This window comes from Pyxicephalus adspersus, chromosome 2, assembly GCF_032062135.1.
Source record: "Pyxicephalus adspersus chromosome 2, UCB_Pads_2.0, whole genome shotgun sequence".
Lineage (NCBI taxonomy): Eukaryota > Metazoa > Chordata > Amphibia > Anura > Pyxicephalidae > Pyxicephalus > Pyxicephalus adspersus.
In genome coordinates this window covers 34,458,148-34,473,300 of record NC_092859.1, presented here as the reverse complement: position 1 = coordinate 34,473,300, position 15,153 = coordinate 34,458,148, and the positions used below count along the sequence as shown (strand labels likewise).

Below are 15,153 nucleotides of genomic sequence, written 5' to 3'. Positions count from 1 at the left end.
ATAGAAATTGATTCCTTGTGTAAAACAGGGTAGGCCTAATAAGAACTTCTTAGTCTCAGTATTATGATTGAATGGCCGATATGATGCAATGGGAAGATTGCAGAGTAGTGATAGACAGAATGTTCACAGAGGTCACTGTAAATTTAAATAATGTTATAGTTTCCCTTAAAATGTCTCCACAATATATCATTAAAAGCAGAGCAACACTTTTGGCCCACTGACATCTTATGTGGTGTATTCTAAACTGTGCTACCAATCAACCTCCCAATTTGCATTACCAGGGGCTAAGTTGTGTATTGTGGACTTGGCTAGTATAATTATTTTGCTTATTATTACTGTAAAATATAGTAATAAATCAAGACTGGCCTGGCTGGGCACTTTATTTTGGTAACCAGATTTAGGGTAGTATAGCCTTTTCCATGTGTTCTGTTCTGCACAGGAACTGGTTGACATACGAGAATCTTGTTATCAAGGGCAGGAAATATATTCTAAAAAGCAATGAGTATTTATTACCCTTTGAAGTAACAGGTAATATATACTAAACTGGACCACTAAGACTTACTAATCAGTTTCAGATGCAAACACAAATGGGGTCAACAAACTACTGGAATGTTTCATTCCAATACATAGCACATATAGAAGTTATAGCACATAGCACATATAGAAGTTATAGCACATATAGAAGGCATTGATGCATTTGACACTGTTTACCTAATAATAATTAGGTTCAAAAAGTTCATTTGTGCTTGTACAGGGACAGAGCCTCCAGACAAACTCCATGTACGATGTAGTATAGAAATGTAAATAGAAGCATTAATAATTTATGTTCATGATCAGTTCAGGAATCAAATCTAATTCAGACCTCCTTAAAATGTACTGGTGGACATGAACATTTACTTCTTTATAATGAGGTTTTTTTTTGTTGAAAGTAACAGTAATTTTGTGTGATTGTATCATTAACACTGCAGAAAGGCATAACTGCCAAATAAGAGCCCGGTACTTTTCTGCTGACATACCACCAAAACAAGGCTCTTTTCAAGGGAAAACATCTGGAAGACTGACACTTCCCATAGTTGATGCTGTTATGAATTGGGGGTACCACCATTTAATCATATGAAAGTAGAAATCTTAGAAATAGTAGTATGGTGGTATTTTTTTTTAACACAAAGCAAGAGGAATCACAAGCAGCAGATTCCTTTTAAAAGAAGCAGCATTCTGGTGAAGCAGGTGTGCCTATTTTGGATTTATTTTTGAGAAGGTTGCTTTTCATTCCTTTAAATAAACATAAATAAATCAATATGCTATCATTTAACATTACTATGTTAATGAAACCTAATAAATTGTTTTTTTAGCTGCAGCCTTCATTAAAAAATATCTGGATAATCCGGCCAAAAGAGAGTTTTATTAGGACACTTGCTTCCATCTCCCGTGTTGTCACCTTGTCCATTGTGCCCCTGATGGAGACTACCAGCAGCCATGCTGACAGACATTGCTCCAGCATGGTTCACAAATGTCACCATCAGTATATTGGTTCAGAACAATGATCCCTAGTACACCCTGGAGTGAGTGCATGTACACAGAAAGTGCCTGAAATAAATGGCAGCAATGAGATGTAAAAATGACAACAGTATATTAGGGGAAAATACCAATTATTTATTACACACTGTTTAAGCATGTAAATGTTATCCATGTATGGTTTGGATCTTTTTTAATGGGCACATAAATTGTTCCTGTTATATGAAGAAAGAGGGAACAATTTGTCAGTAGCTTCATCTGCCAGTGCAGTCAACAATTCTATGTTGGCATACACAACATAAATGCTGTGAAGTTAAGTTAAAGAGATGTCAGGATGGCAAGTTTATCTGTTTTCCGGAATGATGGGAAAAGTGAAAGTGCCTATTCATCCATCTCTGCTTCCAGAATGGATATTGGCCAAAGACAGCTTTTCTAGCTGGTAATTTGTGCTGCATTGCAAGTCTGGGAAAAACACAGATCCAAATGGACGCCAAGTCTCTGTGTGATGACAGTAAGATTGATGATGGGTCCTGGGATAAAAACAATAGCATGATAAATGGAAAATCTGACAGAGCAAAAACTAGGTTTAGGTCTAAAATGTAATCTGTGTGACTGATAGTCTAAAAGGACCAGAGTCAACTATTAATAGAACTGAGATTAGGGATCATAAAAACACATAGCCATAACTCCATGATATTATGTTTTTTTCAGTGAGGTTAACAAAAAGACAGAACATTTTACAATTTTAAACCTTTGCTAAATCCTGAACCTGAAAATCTAGAGCATATTAAACAAGACTCTTAGATATATCATATTATATATTAATATATACTTTATAATTATATAATATATTATAAAGCAAAAATGCATTTCTAATCCCCAAAGAAAATTGGTTGCTCTCTAGTGCAGTTTTTTGTCAGCCACCCGATATCCCCTGCACAGTAATGCACAAACTGGAATAGGAAGGAGCAGCACTAGAACCTGAACACCAAAAGAAACCAAACCTACCTACTTGTCCCTATTTCCTCACAGGACACCCCCATCTTCTTGTTGAAAATGTTCTTTGGCCATCTTGATTGGCTGGGAAGGGATAATGTAGTGCAATAAATCCCAGCATGTGCAGGGGAAGCCGGTAGAGTATCCTCGCTAACCAAAGCTGAAACTCGACATGCGCAGCTCAGCTTTTTTGATAAATACCCAGTGCATTTGGGAAAGTAGGAAGGATTATTGTAGAAGGGACATCACCTGTCCTTTTCTGCGATAATGACCTGTCTGATCATAGATTTTTAAAAGTTCTGTTTAAAATGCATGTATAACCAAAACTTTTTTAATAGCATGTGGACCACATAAAACTTTTGTCAAGGTTTTATTGCTGTCTGTGTCTGGAAGTAGATTTACCTTATTTGTGTGTCCTCATGTCTATGGTTATTGCAGCCACCTTCTGTCTACATATACTCCAGAGAAGGCTGCATAGCATTTTTCAGAATATTGCAACATAAGTGGACTATGTCTGAATAATGCAGCCCTCGCTCGTGTGATAGCATAACATTCAAGGAGCACAACTGGGGGATAATAGAAAGTACCTAAACAAGAACCCTGATCGCATCAGAAAACAAAATTGCAAATAAATTAACATGTAAAAGTTTGTATGAGAATTTGATTTCATGCACGTATGATTTAAAATATAATGTGACAGGGTCTCTTACTAATCCTCTTCCTTTTCAACCCACTTATCAAAGTCTGTATTCACCTGTATTTCGCAGTAAAATAACCAATTTATCCAGATATGGGAGGATATGTGGCTTCTTCAATGAGACTCAGGCCTTAGTTTCCAGTAATTATGTACAAATACTAATGCATGTGTACGGATCACAAAAAAACAGAACAGAATTACAAATCCTTTTGCAGGTAAAATTGTATAAATTTGTGTATTTCAACTGGGTAGTTTTTCTGTCTATTTAGCTATTTGCTGGAGTTTAGCATCAAAGTTGAACTGTATTTGTATATATCAATGGCATTATCAGTTTGCTTCCAATGTGCATAAAAAAATGCAAAACTTAACCCTCCACCTACCTAGTATAGATAGATGTGGCCACTGGGGCCTAACACCCCTCCAATCTATGCTGGCAGTTGTAAATTATAGTGATGCCATCTCACTACCTAAAAAAAGCTGGATGGTAAATAGGAGGCGGGGCTTCAGATGATAGGGGGTGGGGTGGTGGCAGGAAACAGCTCCTCCCCAAATACCAGAATCCCACCCCTGCCTAGCAGAAACCCCACCCTCCTGACTATTATATTATAGATGGCAGATGACATCACTATTGTTTACAACTCCTAATGAGGATTTAAGAGGCACTAGGCAATGACCTGCCTAGTGATCTGTATCTGGATACTATAGATAAGAGGTTCAATTTAGGTTTTTGATGCAGTTTAGAGGCCAAGCAATAGCTGTACATTTGTTTGCAGTTATCTTTTAATGTTTTTTGCTTTCTATTTCCCTGCACTGATTAAAATACATATTGAAGCATTCACAAATATACAGGAAAAGCCCAGCTAAGCTGTTCTGTAAAAAATAACTGATTATTTTCTAAATATAGAAACATTTGTGAAGCAAGAGAATGACAGAGTGTAAATAAAAGCCCCTGATTGTAATCCCCCAGTGTTCTCATGTTTCTAGCCAGGTCTCTCCACACAACAGGTTCTGCCAGAATTGATTAGCAGATTACATAGGTTGTGCAATGACAACATCAGCCCGCTGCTCCTGCTGATCCAGGTATACGTACAGACTGAGCCATGTGAGAGTCATGGAGAGTCATGTAGAAGGTTTAAATTTTACGGAGTTTATTTTCAACTGTAGCTGTTTTTTTAAGCATGAATTATTGTCTATAAGGTTCCATGTAATAAAGGTTCCATGTAATAAAAATTGCTCCTTTAAAAAATATATTATGATATGATCGTTCTGTTTCCTATTTTAGTTACATTCACTGCCTTTTACAAACTGGGTTTATAAAAGGGACAAGAACTGGTAGTTGTGGTTCTCTGGTCAAATGACCACAGTTGTGATGACCAGAGCTAAAGATTCCAGAAGCACCAGCTTAAAGTCTATGAAGCAGCAGGAATATTTTAACTCCCGGTAAACTAGATTTAGTACAGGGAAAAAAATAGCAATTGGACAACATTTTCCAACATGTACAAACATTATTTTCCTACATGAGCCTTAAGCTGCGTACACAGGTGCAATTTTTGTCGTTGGAAAGGATCTTTCACGATCCTTTCCAGAGAGCACATTAAGGGTTTGTGCAGCATTTTGCATGTTGTAAGATGGCAGGACATTTTGAATTGAATTTCTATGCAGCAGCATTGTCTGTAAATCGTTTATTTGATGTTGGCAGATAACATGGAGATGAATAAACCTGCAGTGTCATATACAGCAGAGGAGATTGCAGACCATGATTTGTAGACATGTGATGGTGCAATGTAAAGCACTGATCACTTTAATGTAGCACATTTGTTCTGGCCCAGTATTACAGATCCCACGCTTAGTAGGGACATTTGCCACACAATGCCCGTGTGTAAGGAGCCTCATACAAGCACACAATATTAATATTTATTGCTCTTGTGTATAAACCAAGTTGTGATTCAGTTACTTTAGCTGTGCGACATTTATCTACAAAGCTTTAATCCACATGTCCTCAGGCTGTGCATCATGCGAATACGCCGTATAATTTACATTAGAACTCTCGCTGGTGTCTTGTGACAAATGACACTGCTAAGTTGGCCTTTTGTTAGAACTCTCAGAACAAACTTGAATTTTGCAATCTTGTCAGCCTTCAGGGTGCTGTATGAACAAGATTTGCAAGATTTGCATTGTCACTTGGTGTGTTGTTTAAAATGTTTCTGAATACCAGGGGGAATAGATTCCAGAGTCATATGTCTTGATTTACATAAAACATTTGTAATATGCAATAAAAATATTCTCTTTGTTTGAACAGGAGCCTCAAAAGGCATTTTCTCACAGTAGCAGTACAAAGCCAACCATGAAAGAGATAGCTGTAAGCTGTATTCCGAGGTAATATTATACTTTAACTGTCACAGTGATTTTTTTTTCTGAACACATACTGCAAATCTTGTTCAACTAAAAGGCTATGCATAGCTCAAACTGATATTCCAGTTGGAATCCATTTAAACCGAACTGTATTGTGATAATGCATGTGCTTTATGATGTGTTGTGTGCCTCCATTTTCTATGAATTGTCCCCAGAGCAAGTAAATTAGCATTATTTTCTCCTCAGTGTATTGCACTTTAGACCTATACTGTACCTGGCTATCACAAATATAAAACATGGTAATCCTATTCCAAAACCATGGGCTATAATATTCAGCTGACCCCCTACGCTGCTTTTAGACTTTCAGTTCTGGGAAGGATTTTGGAAAGCAGGCCTGAAGCAACAGGATAGGCGAAGAGCCTCATGACAGGGGGAGTATTGAAGGCCAAATAAGAGGGGTGAAAAGAGGAGCCATGTGGAGGTGAAGGAGAAAAATGCGAAGTAAGAGAAGGGGGGTTAAAAGTTCAAAAGAAAAAAAAAACTGGAGGGTTGAGAAGGTGAAGACACCTCGTGCAAGGATGTTAAGAAAAAGGTTAATAGTTCAAAAAAAAAAAAATAAAAGAATATAAGAAAAAGGATTGGAGGAGAGGGTGAAGGGGTGGTGAGAGTCATGGGTTTAAAAAGCAGGGTTTTCTGGGGTGGGAGCAGAACCTTGAAAATTTTGCTGTTGAACTGTATTCCCACCCTCCCTCCCTATTGTAAGGAAGGTGTAGGGTTATTGTCACAGCAGCAGGGCCGGGGCAGGTTTTTTGTTGTTCGGGTCCATGGAAGTTAGAGGGGGGTAATGTAAATATAGAGGAGATGGGGACACGAAAAAGTTTTGGTTTGGGACAGTAAGGTTGGCCTTGCATGACACTTGGTTGTTGTGGAGGCTAAGTTGGAGTATGGGGTTACGCTAATTGTCCCCGAGGCGGGGTATGAGTGCCTGGGGGCCTGGCAGGGGATCGGTGACAGCTGGATTACTAAGGAAGATTGGTGACTTTCATGGACCTGTATGAAGAATTGTTCCGGTTAATTCTAAAAATATGGTTACTACAAAAGGTTGTTGTGTTAAAAAACATGGTGTTAATAAAGGGGGCTGCTGTGGCCATTTTTTTCTACCAAAGAATGTGTAATGGTTTTTTCTTTTCTTTGTTGTGAGCGGTTTTGGGGAATGGGTGAATTATTTGGTTATGGCAGAAGAGGACTTCTCATGCTGCTCCCTGGTCATGTGTCTGTACATCTTTGCTTCTAATCAGCCAACAAAGCATTTATGAGGTCAGGTGCTGAAATTATAAGAAAACCTTGCTTGCCAGTGACAGAACACTCATGTTCCTCCACTCCAAGCTCATCAAACATGGTACCTGCTGTGAACACAGGGACACAGTTGTGCTGGAATAGGGCTTTTCCCAAACTGCTGCCAATGGATTAAAGAGCAGAACTGTCCAGAATGTCATTGTTTGTTATGGCATTAAAATGGAATGAAACATTTGCAAGAAAATGTGAGCAGACAGGTCCCTTCTGCAACAAAACATGTTTATGTGACTATGCAATCTTCTCCATATAACACACAAAGCTGCCCATGTTCCTCCTGGCTACTGGGATGAATGAACTCATATGTGTAGGAGTTATACCAATCCAGTCTGCTCAATCCAGATGGCCAAAGGTCTGTAACCCAGATGACCACCCATGATAGAACGAGGACAGGTAAGTTTATTTTTTTTATTTTAAAATATGTGATCAGGCCCGTAAGTAGAAGGGATATTGTCTGCCCTTCTGCAATAAAGAACTATGCGGTCGCATTTTAACTTAAGTTCCCCTTTAACAGTACCCTTCACCGGAAACACCTGACCTCAGTAGTTTACAGTGGTGTCCACATATGTTGGGTAAGTATCTGTAAACTCTTAGCCATATGGTGTATCCTATAGATTCATTGTTAGTTTTACCTTTCTCTTATTTGTTACACAATGTTATAAGCTGGAAAGTGGAAATATTTCATCTTATTAGGCAGGTTCTTGTTGGAGAGTAATACAATCCACAACCACTACAAGTAAATATAGACTAACTCTATTTTTCTTTTATTAGCTGAAAGGAATGTAGGCTGAAGTATTGGCTTCTTCAATTCAATCATTTTGTAAAATAACTGGAAATGGACTTGACAATTCCATAAGCAGGCCTGGTATTTTTCCCCATCACTGATAAGCTGTCGTTGTACAAACAAGCAAATAAATTATAGTCAATATTGACCTAACTTCTCCTTTTATATTTAACTGGTAAGTAAATGTTGTTCCACCCAATTTATATTTATTTAATTGGGGGGTAGGAAGGCGGGGTAGCATTCATTTTAATATGTTTTTAGAACAGTCCAATAAGAATATGTTTTTTTAATCATAATCTTTTTTCATAATATTATTATATTTGTAGGGCTCTAGCTTAATAAACATCCCTGTACCTCAAATAATAGGGTGTGATTTACAAACTTTCTGACTAATAGATGTACTATGTGACATAAAAAGAAAAGAAAACTCTGCCTGAATGGAATTACAGGCTAAGGCTTAATTTACGCCTTTGCTTTTTCTAGTGGTGTAGTTGTATTTTGCATCTGTTGGGCAGGGTATTTCCTTTAATTGAATATGTCCCTTCTAGGAAGATCCTCCGACAGGTCAGATGACTGATGAGCTCTGAGAAGGGTAGAGGTGCAAAGAGGGTGAAAAGAAGAGACCTGAGTTCCTGATTTACTAATAGTAGGGAATGCAAAGGGAGCTGAGATGTTGTGTCACTGCTGAGCATAGAAGTAGGATGAGTCTAGATTAGCGATGAGCGAGCAAGAATATTAAGTTCGATCTCGCAGGGAATCGGGCCTTTGTCACTTACCGAAAATGTAAGCGAGAACGACCTTCGGAATCGCTGAGAGGTCGAGCTCGCGCTGAACAGGAGGATTTCCAGGGCTGCATCATGCAGTCCTCTGCAATCCCCAGGCACTGGAGGTTAATTAATCTGTGAGATCGCACACTCTTTTCAATGAATACAGCCACAGCTGCAATCATTGAGAAGATGCCCAGCACAGGAGAACCTCCTGATATTGTAATATAAGTATCTCTTACAAATGATACATTTGGGGCCACGGCCGCATTCATTGAGAGGATCTCCAGGCACCAGAGGTTAATTACCTTCTAGTGCCTTGGGGATCACAAACAGGAGGATTCCCAGGGAATCCTGTGAATCCCCTAAGTATCCTCCTAAAATCAGATCGCCGAAATTTTGCGGAACCAAAAGTTCGAGGAAATTTTCGCGACAATGCCAGAGGCATTCTCGCTCATCCCTAGTCTAGATATTTTTTCACTGCTGGAAGATTGCATGGGGGAGATTAGTTGCTGAATCAGGGAGCTAAAATAATTAATCACTACTAGGGGGGCCAAGAGAGCTGAACTGCTTACAGTTTCATGACTTTTTAACATGGAGGAACCCACTGAAATAAATTTCAGGTCTTCAGGGAATCCCTGCTATAATTAATATATCCACAGCTCACAGTACAATATTGCAGTGGCCAGTAGGAATGCCTCTAATAGCAATGGTATTTGTTAAACTGATTGGGAGGAGGAACATTTGAGAAACACTGGCTTAAAGGATGCTTTGCACGTCTTCTGTGCTTCTGCTGGAAATTTTAGGATTAGGTCCTCCACAGTGTCTGCAGCTGCAGTGAGAGCTTGTTTTAAAGCTAATTTATCTTTTGTTAAAATAAACACATTATTTATTATTTAAAGCCTATTCACAGTCTTACATTAAAGTCATATTTCTTCAAGTATAGAAAAAAAGATATATCTGAGAACTTGGAATTCCAAAGAACTGATTCCTTACTAAAAGTATTCATGATGTTGAGAAGCATTTCTTACCAAAGATTTTACTAGTACACCACTTGTAAGGCAATTTAACTACTGTATCACTTCCTCCTATAAAGAGTTATTACTATCCAGTATGGTTGGCATATGTTAACTATGCATTGTTTCATCCTAATCTGTGTGCGATAATTACTACCTAACTGATAAAAGCTATCCTTAACAATGTGTCATATAAATGCTACCTACAAAATCATTACATCTGTAAAAAATGTAGTAAGTGTAATTGTCGCTGCATTGCTTACATGATTTTACAACATTCTGTTTGAACATTAGATGCTGTCTATGTAGAATATTTTTTTTTTAAAGACTAATATGCAGGAGCTTTTCTTCCATGCCTCCAGTTTTAGGGGAGCCAATGGAGGGACAATTCTATCTAACAGGTAAATTACAGATATTACAGAGTACAGAACTGCTTTACAAGGTCCATAAATCGGAACCATGATAACCAATAATCTGTATGTGTTACATTGCCACACAGCATATGGAAGAAGAAAAATACTTAAACACTAAAACCTAAATTTATAAAAAAAGACTTGATCATTGCAGACACTACTATTTTACAATGGCAGGCCTATTGGCCTTTACCTCCCCTACTATTTTTTGCCCATAAATAAAAAAACCCAGCTGAAGTTACAGAAACAAATATGCAGACAGACTGTAGGCAATCCCACATTTATTCTGTCCAGCGATGTTACTTGCAGCAGCAAGGAGAATAAGAAAATAGGAGCATCTCCTGCTTCCCTTTAGCTGTGCAGCCTGAGATGTACTTTCTTTGCATCTCCAGCAACTAATGGGTATTTCAGGAGCAGATTAGTTCCTGGCTCAATCCTGCAATGGTGGGACAATTGTAGCTGGACTAGGATGCATACTGTGCTAATAACCTTTGTTTTTATAATCTTACATCCACTCTCCTGTTATAGCAGTTGCATATTGTGTCTAAATGTGACTGCTCAGTTTATAACTAATTTGTAAGGTAGAATCAACCTTAAATTATAGTTCATTTTGTTAAATAAACACAAAACTTTTTTCTTAGAAAATTTATTCTTTTTTAAGCTTAGGAACATTCTGCAAGCTTTATGATACGGTACTCTGTTTTACACAATTTAACAAAACCACTTGTCACTGTGATAAATTTGCTCGCTTGGTCTTCCACTGCACCATGCCTCCTTTTTAATCTTCATAAACCATATGTATTTGTCCAAGCAAAATACCACTTCAAAAAGAACAGAGAGTTTTAATCTTGAGAAAAGCAGTTATAACATGATTTCTAATTGTAAAAGTAAGAGTTTTACTGTATATAAAGTCCAAATGGTTTTCTAGTTGAATGAATTAAAGGGCCCCTCACAAAATATGCATCCTTCCATAACATTTTACAAGCGCTTATCATACAGAAGTTATAATACACTTTCAAAAGTTTTTAAAGTCTAAAGTCTAGTAATGCTGAGCTCAAAGCCAACAGCTGAATACAGTCTTAAAATTTATGGATGTTAACTGTTTTACCTGCTCAAGATTTTGTCATTCTTTCATTTGTAAATCTGTAAATCTGTCACATCTGAAATAATACAGAAACTGATTTTATTTTCTAAACTCATTCTTCCATTGCTGAGCAGTTGGTGGTGAAAAATCAAAAGTTAGAAACGTACCATTTTTCAATATTGTCTCTCTCTCTGTTCGACAGAACAGCTTACCCACAACATTATAGGAAAAGTTCCCGTAGAATCAAGGGCATGAACATTTTCTGTCCTTTCAGATCTCATTTGTGACTAATTTCAGTAAAATTGGTTTTGCTGCAACATTTTTTAATTTCACTGTCATGGAAATTTCACTGTAGTGGAAACTGACTTACATTTGTGTTCTCCCCTTTATTGTCTTTGTGCACTGTAACTTTTATTTTTTATACTCTCTTTTTTAACCTTTCAGTAGTAAACAATGAGGGGTCTTCTTTGGCACAAGAACAGGTATAGAAAGTCTTGCATAAAAATAAAAGTCCAGTATGAATTTAACAGTACAATTTTGAAAACTGGCGTGCTTCCAGGTAACTGCTTTTAAATTGTTATCCCTTAAGTTACATTTGGTTGGATCCACTTTAAAGAAAAACAGCACACACATAAAGTTATTCTTTAATATAAGAATGAATATTTTTCTTATTATGAATTGTTGCATAGCAAAGCACTTTTATCTTGGTGCCAAATTCCTGGTTAACTCGTCTTACAAGTTGTGTTGCAGGTTTAATTTCTCTGTAAGCACCCTCTCTAGTTCAGCCTGTTTCTTTAAATTGCTAAGGTCCTTTAATGAGTCACTCACAAAGATCTGCCTTTTCGTTGTATGGCCTCTTTAAAGGAAGTTAGCTAACAAGCGGAAAGGCAGGTTTCCATGGTGGTGTACCTGTGAGTGTGAGCAGACTGAGCTAATACAAAAAGTGCATGCAACCCAAAACCCAAATTACTGCAAAACAGATACACAAACAGCACGTAGTGCAGCAGCACATTACAGCAATATTGCTTTTCATCATGGTTTGCAAGTTTTACATTATTATTTCCTGTACACCCTATTGATAAGCTAGCAAAACATGCTGAGAAGCATCATGTTAGGATATTATGAATTCAATGGCCACTAACCAACCACCCAAACCAGTGTGTATATAGGTAACTTAAATAAACACAACATACAAATATATGCCGCAGGAAAGAATATTTTAAACACATATGCTTATGTAGTAGCACATAAAGGGAGACCCCTTTCTCAAGAAGGTTGTTGCTCCTGACCATTAATACCAGGACAAAAAGTGATGGGAAATCCAATGTTTTTGTGTTGCATTTAGAGCAAGAAGTGAGGGTAAATCCATGTGGGCAGCTGTTCCAGTGACACAGAGGAACCACCCTTACTTTGGGGGCATTCCCTCCTATTGTTTTGCTGTATCTCAGGACAGGATATGAAGAGAAGTCTCCTCACCAGGGCACAGACAGCAAAGTGATGCTTTTACCACTGTATAGATACTAAATACATACAATTGACATACTGCTGTTTATCAAACCTCTATTTTCAATAAAAGATACATTCAAATTTAATTTACTGCACACTGCAAACCTAATGAAATCACATTTTCTGTAAAATATCAAAAGATGTTGTGGAATAAACAGAAACCAAATGTCTAGCTTCAAATTTTCTGCTACCTAAAACAGCCACAATTACAATACCCATATTTGTCCATATGTCGTGTTTTATAAACCTTAACAGTTGATCAGTTTAGAGTTACCTGTAATGGCATCCCTGAAATTTGTATTCTAACTCTGCCATACTCAGGGATACATTTATTATGCATTGAACATTTGTTATTACATACACAAGTATGTCATATGTGCAAGTTTATGTTTATACATGCATATGCCTAAAAGGCTTTTAAAGTTTGTTGAAGGTTTTTTTTTATGCTTTATTCTTTATTACTTTTTGCTTTTATTTGTTTCTCACTTAACAAGTGAACAAGCCGTTTGTGATAATATATATGTAGTGACAGATTCCTCAATCTCTCACTGTTCACATCCTGACACTTTATGGATGACCAGGACTATAGGGTGAGCCCATAACATTTGGGAGGGTTCCAAGTGGTGGAGGGGTGCGTTTCCAGTGTCTATGGCCTGTCTTACTGATGACAAAAATTTCATATAAATGTTACAGAGACAAGGATTTGAGAAATGAGATTCATTCCTAGTCCAGACTATTCAACAAACACCTTACTTGCTATCCAGTAATCTTTTGGAATGACGCAGCAGGCAATTTCTGTTAAGCCTACTTTAGCTTAAAATGGCTAATAACATAGAACAACAGATTGCAGTAGTAGCTGTAGTTTCAATGACCATATCAACTCATCCATGTGTTACAAAGCGTATCACTACAGCAGGGCAACACTAAATAATCATTTATAAGGACCAGATCATTGAGTTCAGTAGTTCAGTTCAAATCTACTCAGCTGATTATGGTGACAGCTTGCTCCTAAACATATTGTTACCCAGTACAATGATAGGACTTCTCAACACAGCACTTATTCTGCAGTTTGATTGTCATGGGTCCATTTCGCTAATGGTTTTGATGACAATAAGTTGTGAATGACCATTACGTTGGATCACACTTTACACATTTAGGGGTACTGGGGCAGTCAATCACCTTGGCGTGCCTTTCTGAGTTATATGTCAAGTAGCAGTAAAAATCCACCATGGGTAGTTACAACCTTAGTAGTCACATGGAGGAGCAGGGAACACGCATACAATGAATGCTGGAGTCAGCAAGAGATACAATGATGACCTTCTATGTCCACTGTCTTACAACAAACTTTTCCAAGTGAGTGCATTGCAGTTCTGCAACATCCATATGGCTACTTTCTCTGTGACATGAGTCCAAAAAAAACATGATTGGGAAAACTAGTTACAGTTGAGCAACACCCTAGGGGCAGAGTGACAAATTACTGTGAACAAATCCAGCAACAAAAAAGAGAGTGGAGCCCGCCTTTAATAGCAGGCGTTGCTCAAAGCACCCATGTGAGGTTAGTTCAAGAAGCCAATAGTTGATAACATCTGCCAAAACAGAAACATTGGTTTCAGATGAAATCACATATTTGCATTGCACAAAGAGGGTTACACTATGTTGTGTGGTCAGTGTGTTCCAGTTCTATTAATTTTGAATCGCACCCCAACACAGCACATGGGTACAGTGCTTCACAATACACGGTAATGCACTAGCATGGATTGTAGTGTAATGTGTCATAAAAAATGCAAGATCCACATCATTTGTTCTGTTCTTATGCATTGGTAGCCCATTTGAATGGTATAATAAACAGTGCACATAAGCAATGTACACGTATAAATAAGACATTAAGCATTACCATATACCATAGCGCTTTTCAAATAAGAGAGGATCATACACACAAGTCCCTGGCCTCCAACAGTCGGCTCAATTGTGCCACATTCTCTATAGAAACCCTGCAAGAAGAAAACTCACATACTCCATGCATATAATATCCATGGAGGAAAATGAATCTAGAACGCCAGTACGTATTTCCACCAACCCAATTGATTTAAAAATAGGTGGGAGTTTAGGAATTGCACAATACATAATAAATCTATGGCTCAATTAATAAAGCAGTAAATCTGGCATTCACCAAACATTCAGAATCAATCACTCACATGGACCTGGCATGGCAGGACATGTTTGGTGAATGTCAGATTCACTGCTTTATAATCAGACCCCTATAACTTTTTTTCTTGCAGCTGACTCACAGTCCATAGTTGTAACAAGTGCATTTGTGGAACATCTGTTTGCTGGTAACCACACATGATGTACAGTGACTCTAAATGTGAAAGCCACAGTTATTTCCACTTGTGAAACTTTTTTACTTACTTTGATAAAGTGCAATTACGGAAGAGAAACTTATTGCCTCCAGATGCCCATTCTTCCTCGAGAACTGTGAGCTATCAAAGAAAACTTTTTGTACGTCCACATCTGTCAGAGTTAGTGCAGCATTTACACACCGCCTTTGCTCGGTGATCAGTGAAGGAATGTACACTGGTTACCTGTAGGAGCTCCTGTGACTCTCTGATGTAGACACTTATGGGAGGTTTCAACACAACATTGTCACAGTGAGAGTGGAAGGACAGGCCTACC

General features: G+C 37.8%; 1 protein-coding gene across 1 annotated transcript in view; it reads right to left on the bottom strand.

The window, feature by feature from the left end:
- CRACR2A (calcium release activated channel regulator 2A) overlaps positions 1 to 15,124 on the bottom strand; it is a 63,627-nt gene extending 48,503 nt beyond the window's left edge. Inside the window, exon 1 of the mRNA XM_072400379.1 lies at positions 14,890 to 15,124. The gene's annotated coding sequence lies outside the window, so the exon portion shown is untranslated. The remainder of the gene's footprint in view (positions 1 to 14,889) is intronic.
- Between the last annotated feature and the right edge of the window lie 29 nt (positions 15,125 to 15,153).